We start from the raw sequence: 8353 nt of genomic DNA, 5'->3' as shown, positions 1-8353 counted from the left end.
TATGCTCCATTGAGTGCTATCCAGGTGATGTAATAGTTTCTTCACTAATAAATATTCTACTTCATTCTCATACTTAAACAATTGTTCATCATAAGTTGTAGGAACTACATCCTAGTGATTGTGCACGAACCAAAGAGTGTTACACCGGTTTATCGTTACCACAAGAAAAAATGGTTGCTAAGGTGTGTGCATAAATTTCTGCTTTGTTATTAAAAAATACCTATGTTTTGTATAAGTTTACTTACAACTGAACTGAATCTCAATTGTAGAAAGCACACATTGAAAAGTTTCATAGGGCCAATCAAGGAAGTGGAGAATCAACTTTGCCAGACAAGCAGATCACTACCCAGGAATTGCATCCTAGTTTTTCTGTGAGAACCAAAGAGGGTTACACTGGTTTATCTTTACCACACATGGTTGCTAAGGTGTGTGCGCATATTTTTTTACTTCATTATCAACCAATGCCTATGATTCTGTATGTTTATGTCGTATTGAACTGAACCTCAAATGTAGAAGGCACGCATTGAAATGTTTGATAAGGACAATCAAGGCCGCGCAGAATCAACCAAAGACGGTTACACCAATGAAGGAAGTGCAGAATTAACTTTGCTGGATAAGCAGATTACTGCCCAGGAATTGCATCCTAGCTTTTCTTCCAGAACCAAAGAGGATTGCACTGGTTCATCTTTACCACACATGGTTTCAAGGTGTTTCTGTATGCATAAACTTCTGATTCTTTGTCAAACAATGTCTATGTTTTGTGTATGTTCACTTACAACTGAACTAAACCTCAACTGTAGAAAGCGCACACTAAAAAAATGATAGGATAAATCAAGGGTGTGCAGAATAAACTTTACCGAACAAGACTAACTAGGAATTGCATCCTAGCAATTGCGCAAGAACCAAAGAGGGTTGCACCAGTTTATCTTCACCACATGAGCACACAATTGCTAAAGTGTGTGCATGCGCGCATAAATTTCTGTTGTGTTATCAAACAAGGTCTATGTTTTCTATAAATTTACTTACAACTAAACTGAACCTCAATTGTAGAAAGCACATGATGGTCCTGAAGCAAAGAATGGTCATGCTGAAAATAACAATGAGACCAAGCAAGGTGGTCCTGAACCAAGTGTACAACTTCATCATATCACTAAGCAGGTATATCTATACCCACTATTAAAGGGAGGTGACATTCTTGGTTTGGTTTAGTCTGCCGCTTTGATTTTCGTCCCTGGTTATTTACTTCAAATTCCGTTTGTCGTTTGTTATCCTGCCTCTTTACTCACCCAGTTTAAACCAATGGGAAACCGACTCAAGCCAACCAGGCAAGCAACGAGGCAACGATCGGGCAGCCCATCTAGCGGCAGCAGCCCAGATTATTTTTTTCCTGAGCCGATTGTGATTGGAGGCAACCAGGCCTTTTTTTAGCGGTAGTAGCCCAGCCGATTGTGATTGGAGGCAACCAGGCCTTTTTTTTAGCGGTAGCAGCCCTGCTGATGGATTGAAGGCAACTCGGTTTTAGCTAAATCCGCTATCTGAGAAAACATCAATAATCCCACCTTGCTTTCTTACATCGAGTCGTGCCAGTTGATATACGTCTTAACTTGCTACGTAATCAGCAAGCTGATTTGAGAACCATTAACCAGATGAGGAGGCATTGTAACATCCCAAAATTCTAAATTTTGGAATGTTATAATAAATAGATAGACTTGACTGATTGTTTGATTGATCGTCTGAAATTGAGTGAAATTCGAATTCTTTTTGAAAGTTAAATGAGAGGGAATAAAAGGACTTTCCCAAACTTTCATATTTGTTTTCTGATCTTCATGAATTCAAATTCTTTTCAAATACAAAACCCTAGAGAGAAGATGACATGACTTCTTCCATTTAAAATGAAAAGGGTGTTTGAAAAATATTTGAATTCCATTGGGAAATATTTCCAATTCAGAAACTTTAAGCAACTCAATGATTTTCACGAGAGAAGATAAAATGACTTCTTCAAATTATGAAATATGAGTTGGGAGTTTCAAAGAATTAAATTCAAAGTTCTTTTGAATTTATTTTTTTTCAAATTGGAATACATTAGATCATCATGCATATCTTATTTTCTTGCTTTTTGGTCGATCCTAGAAATTTCACGCAACTCAAGGACCTTCGGAGAGAGTTGGAGATTTCGTTATTTTCATATTTGAGAGTTTTCTCGAATTTGAAAAGAGGGTCATTTGATTTATTTATTTCATCTTCAATAATTTTTCCGTTATCAAAAATATAAGAGAGGGAATAATATGACTTTCCCAAAATATAGGAAAAATGAAGATTTAATAAATAGATCAAATTTCGTTTTCCGGAGTTTATTTGCATTTCATTTGGATAGGGGAAAATGCGTGTTTTCGAAAATTGCATTTTAGGCCCGGAGAAAAGTTCATTTTGTTCGGCTCATTTTTAGGAGTCGGGGAAAATTTACTTTAGGTTTTTCGGAGTTCGTTTAGATCTCTTTTGTTGTTTTTTTTCTACGCACGAAAAACCAGTTAATAATAATTAAAAAAAGAGAGCTCCCGCCAGGCCAGCCGAGCCTAAGGCCTAGCCAGCCGGCCTCCTCCCAGCCGCACGCGCGCTAGCGCTAGGCGCCAGCCAGGCGCAGGCAGGCCGCCGCCTCGCCTCTTGTCGCTCGAGGCCAAGTCCCAGCAGGACTTAGGTCGGTAGCCCTCCCTTTTTCCTTTGTTTCGTTTTTCCTTTTCCTAATCCTAGTCTATTTCTTGTCCCCTACCCCAAGTAAACCCCCCCTCCCCAATATAAATACCCAAGCACCCCCCCCCTCTAAATCATCAAACCCAAAGCCTAGAGCTCCACCACACCCACGCCGCACCCACGCCGCGCCACCCCACACCCGCGCCGTCGCACCTTGCCCACGCCGCCGCCCCACGCCGCCGCCGGAGCCCCCCCCCCTCGCCGGAGACCTCGCCGAGGTTGCCCCGCGTCCCTTTTCCTCGGATCGTTTTCTTCTAATCGTTCCGATTCTTTTCTTCTCTTCCGATTCGTTTTCTAGATCGGTTTTTCGTTTCGGTTTTCTTCTCCAAAACCCTAGATCGGATTCGTTTTCTCTTCCGATTTAGTTGCCTTTGGACCGTTCGCCAGACCGTTCGTCCTAACGAACGTGATCACCGGATTCTTCTAGGTTAACGAACGTCCGTTCGTTTAACCGTTCTTCTTTTTCTTCTCGTCGGATTTATTCCGCGATCGCGATCTCAGATCCGATCTTCGTTCTAGTTTATCTTCTCGCTCGTTTATCGGAATCAGGTGATTCAAGCGCCTGGAGTTTCGTCTCGAAATCGCCGTCCCGTCTAATCAACTTAAACAAGTTTTTGCTACTGTAAAATTTTGACCTAGTTCAACTTGCTAGAACCGAGTTGTTCTTCCGCCGTTTGTTTTCGGTTTCTTTGTTTGGTTCCTTCTTTCTTTGCAACCGGAGTTCTTAAGTTGAACCTTCTGGTTCGTTCTCTCGTTCGAGTTTTAATTGTGCATTAGATGAGTACTTATTGTGTGGTTACTATTGTTTGCTTACGATAGATTGACCGGAGTGTGACGAGTAGATCTATCACGAGTTTTGAGTGCGAATCATCTTCATCAACATTGCAGGCAAGTTCACACTTTGATCATACCTTCTCTACAACCCATGTTTTATTGCATTAGATCAATCCTCACATATTGCATGATTAGGATCTAATTTAATTGAGGGATGGAGTTACTTCTACGTTTGCTTATTATGCCATGTTATGCTAGTAGACGTGGATTGGGTGAGTGATATCCATGACAGATGTGAGTTGATAATTTTAATGGTTTATCTAAGGTGGCAACTTAAACACACATCTGGGTGGATTGAGGCACCTGATGTCTATCAGGACTTGCCTGTTTTTTTTGGACCGCCACCCAGGCTCAAAGGGATCATAAGATCTTTCATGATAGAAACTTCCGTGTGCAGCCACAAGCCATTATGGGCTCTGGCATAGTTGACTAAGCAGTGCGAACTCTTACGGGGTGGACTAGCAGATGTAGGGGATGTAGGTGTACCGGTCTACCCCACATGTAAGGTGCTAGCGCTTCTGAAAGACTGTGTCTCGGTCATCCGTCTTCTCAAACACCATGTAGTGCGAGAAATCCAACGGAGGCGATCGAGTCTTGTGGGGAAAAGTGCGCAAACCTCGGCAGAGTGTACAAACTAATCATGATTAGCCGTGTCCCCGGTTATGGACAACTTGAGTATCTAGTACTTGAATATCATGTGAATCTCATCACGTTACTTCTAATTAATGTTGTTGGGTTTTAATTATTTTTAATTGGGATTGAGAATGCTGTCAACCATTCTCAATGTTTAACAACCACCATGATAGTTAAATAAACTTATTCCTTTGCAGTAGGGAAAATTTGGCTTTACGCAAAAACCTTATAACCATAGAGCTTTCCACCAGCCAAATATGCACATAGTGGTAGCCATTGTTCATCATTTCTCTCTATGGTGTGAATTTGCCAGTACATTCAATGTACTGACCCGTTTCGGGCTGCAACGTCTCATGTTGCAGGTTTCTTACGACGAGTAAGTGATACGTTAGGGTTACGGTTTCTACACTCAACTTTGCCGTTGGTGTTGATGGGAATCCACAACCTTGTTGCATCCGCTATATGGATTGAGGTAATAGTATTTATGTTACTTTATACATGTGATTTACCTCTGTTATAAATCCTTCGAGTACTGTGTGTGTCAGCATACCGATCCAGGGATGACACGTAAGCACAGAGACTTGATCCATTCGGGTCGGGTCGCTACAGGCATGGAGGCAGAAAGCCATCAAATCTGTGTGCATGGTTTTGGGCAAAATTATCTGGATTCATGAGTTCATGACATGCCAAGATGAAATCTCCTAGATTTTAATGAAAGGAAAAATAGTGCATAGAGATATTAAATACAGATTTGTCTAAGGGCACTTCCAACACATTATATGTATTTAGATTTAGAAGCGTTCAGAAGCTATTTCTCACCAAATTTAGTTACACGTTAATTTTTTTTCTCACGTTGCAACGCACGGGCATATGTGCTATATATATATAGACAATGGTTAGAATTGTTAGTTGGTGTAATTCCATGTGCAATCGTCCCTTTATGTGTAAAGTGAAATCTTCCATGGTTTGTGATAATGAATGTTTCATTTCTTGAAAAAATAGGATAAAATGAAAGTTTTCTTGGTTTCGTTGAACCCGAGAAGCAAAGATAAATTTGTGGCCGAAGGAACTTTAGTGAGTAGAGATAAAACATATGTGGTTGGAGGAAACATGCTTGGAGAGCAATATGTAGCAGTTTCTATTTGTGCTGCTTCAAAACTTCGAGATCAGATACTGGTTAGACCATATGGACAATTACAAACAGTAAGGGATGCTATTGGTCATGTTATTGCATGGCCTCTATCACATGTAAGTTCACTTGCATGCAATCATCCTATGTTCCAATGTGTATGCTTAAGGCTTTTTATTTATGAAGGATTTTTGTGATTTTTAGGTAAAAAAAACCAAAATTAACCACTCCTGCACAACCTCAAAACAAGCCACCAAACAATGGTATGGTACATCATCAAAGTACATTTCTTCTCACACTAGTCTTCAAGCTATGTTCTAAATTTTTCTCTGTTATCTTTCTTTTTCAGGGTAGCTCAAGATTTAGAAAAGGAGTGCATTGCAGGAGCCAGGAGCAACTATAGAAGAATTAGTCTTTAGATGGACAAGTATTATGTATTATATAAAGATTTTAGATTTGTAGGAAAACTTAGTTATAGTTTCTATGATCTCTTCTTAATTATTTGCATATTTTTTATGAAGATCTGATTTGATTCAGTTGTGAACCAAAAGTGTTTGTTCCTACTAATTGAAATTGTGCGAATGGGATTGTTGTGGATACAATTGGTGATATGGGTGGATCCCTTCATATAATGATATTTGTTGTTCATGAATGTGATTGGTGATATGGTGGATGCTTTTATATATCAATACTTGTTGACCATTCTGCACAAGCATATGGCATGATAAAGTTACTGGATTTGAAATGGCAAACTACAAATTTGGAATGAATCATATATTATTTAAAATAAAATATTACGTGGTTAAAAAAATTCATTTGTATATTTAGAGACGAATATAACGTCTGTACATAGCGTGTATAGGAATGGGCCTAGGGCCTATGACCATTGAAATGGCCCTGTTAGTAGAGACGTATGAGCGGACGTAGCACAGTGACTCTACATGTCTAAAGACGCTTTTGAACGTCCAAATATAGCGTGTCATATCTAGAGACGCCTTACAACGTCCCAATATAGCGTCCCATGCCATGTACAGACGCTTAGCCAGCATGTCTATATATTTTGAGACGGTCCGTGGGGAGACGCTCCAAAGACGCTTTACTAAGTCGACTCTATGGTTGCCTAGAGATGAAATAACGCGTCTCTAGCTTTGGAATATGACGTCTCTACATGCAGTTTTTGTTGTAGTGTGGAGGGGGGGTATAAACTTTACCATTCTATTTGGGAACCGCCTATAATGTGTGTAGCATGGAAAATATCGCCATCTCTTAGTTGTTACGTTGAAAATGAAAGTATACCGCTCAAAATACAATTTATCTCTATTTCAAAACCGAGCTCTGGCACCTCTACAAATCCCTGCTTCCCTCTGCGAAGGGCCTATCCATTTACTTTTATGTTGAGTCATCACCCTCTTATTAAAAAGCACTAGCTGGAGAGCACAGCCGTCATTTGCATTCATCCCTGTTAATTTATATTGGGTATGACTATGATTGGATCTCTTTTACCATGAATTACAATGTCTAGTCAGTCCTTGATCTTTAAAGGTGCTCTGCATTTATGTTTTGCGGTCTCAGAAAGGGCTAGCGAGATACCATCTTGTTATATCATATTATGATTGTTTTGAGAAAGTGTTGTCATCCAAGATTTATTATTATGACTTGCTAGCTGATTATGCTATTGATATGAGTAATGATGAGACCTGAGAATTATTGCAAATGTGGTTAGTTATGATCTATGCTGAAAACTTGAATGCTGGCTTGACATAGTTACAACAACAAGAGCAAACAGAGTTTGTAAAAGTTTTTCTTTCTTTTTTTCAGTTTGTCAATTGAAGTGCTTGAGGACAAGCAAGGGTTTAAGCTTGGGGGAGTTGATACGTCTCCGTAGTATCTACTTTTCCAAACACTTTTGCCCTTGTTTTGGACTCTATCTTGTATGATTTGAATGGAACTAACCCGGACTGACGTTGTTTTCAGCAGAATTACCATGGTGTTGTTTTATGTGCAGAAAACAAATATTCTCGGAATGACCTGAAACTCCACGAGAGGTCTTAGAAAAAATAATAAAAAATCCTCGCCAAATATGAAGACCAGGGGGCCCACACCCTTTCCACGAGGGTGGGGGCACCCCCCCCTAGGGCGCGCCCCCTACCTCATGGGCCCCCTGTTGACCCTCGAAAGATGTTGCGATCCCCTATACTTGTGGGTTATCACTCCGCATTCTGACGAGCCTTGGCGAGTTCGGTATCTTGAACCAACGCATCGCGCTCCAAGGCCTCGCACTTCTTCACCGCGTCCTCGAGCTCCTGTTGGACCTTGTTGACTCGGGCCTTGAGCTTCTTCCGAGCGGCCTGCTCCTTGACAGCCTTCCCTTCGGCTTTGGCCAGGGCCTTTTTCAGGGCCTCGACCTCGGTCGTCGCCTTTGTACACATCATGGAATTTCGGTCACTGCATATCATTTTACCTTTTTTCGAATACATAACAGGTTATTACTTACCTTGTTTTTCCTGGAGCTGTCTGTTCACCTGGCCCAGCTCCTCCTCGGCCTCCGCCAGTTTCTGCTTCAGTCCGGAGACTTCAGCAGTATGCGAGGCTGCAGCCAACAGCGACGCCTGTGTTTACATTTCAGAAAAATTTAGTTAGTTTCCTGCAATAGGAGATTGATCCTCTGTCCGACTTTTCCTTGCCGAACACCGGACAGTGTCTCAGGGGCTACTGTCTACATTGGGATTTTCTCTTTTTTGCATCGCTTACCTCAAAACCTATCAGCAGGCTGTTGCAGGCTTCGGTTAGTCCACTCTTGGCGGACTAAACCCTTTAAATTACCATGCCCATAAGGACACGGTGCTCATCCACAACAGAAGCGCCTCGCAACGCTTCCAGCAAATTGTCCGATGCCCCTGGTTGGACAGGGGTCACCGGCGGAATAGGCATCCGCCCTTCTTTCGAAGAAGGTTGCGTGCAGGATTCCGGAGCCGCATCGGTCTCCGGAATTGAGTCCGGCTGAGGGCC

General features: G+C 41.3%; 1 long non-coding RNA gene across 1 annotated transcript; it reads left to right on the top strand.

Annotated features, from left to right (window-relative positions):
* Positions 1-728: 728 nt before the first annotated feature.
* On the top strand, positions 729-5992 carry LOC125548632. The gene is made up of 2 exons (XR_007301135.1): positions 729-1158; positions 5694-5992. It is a non-coding gene; the product is annotated as an uncharacterized LOC125548632 (long non-coding RNA).
* Positions 5993-8353: the final 2361 nt, after the last annotated feature.

The sequence above is a fragment of the Triticum urartu genome, chromosome 3, assembly GCF_003073215.2.
Source record: "Triticum urartu cultivar G1812 chromosome 3, Tu2.1, whole genome shotgun sequence".
Classification (NCBI taxonomy): Eukaryota; Viridiplantae; Streptophyta; class Magnoliopsida; order Poales; family Poaceae; genus Triticum; species Triticum urartu.
Note: the sequence above shows the minus strand (reverse complement) of the source record. Positions and strands in the feature narration are given on the sequence as shown.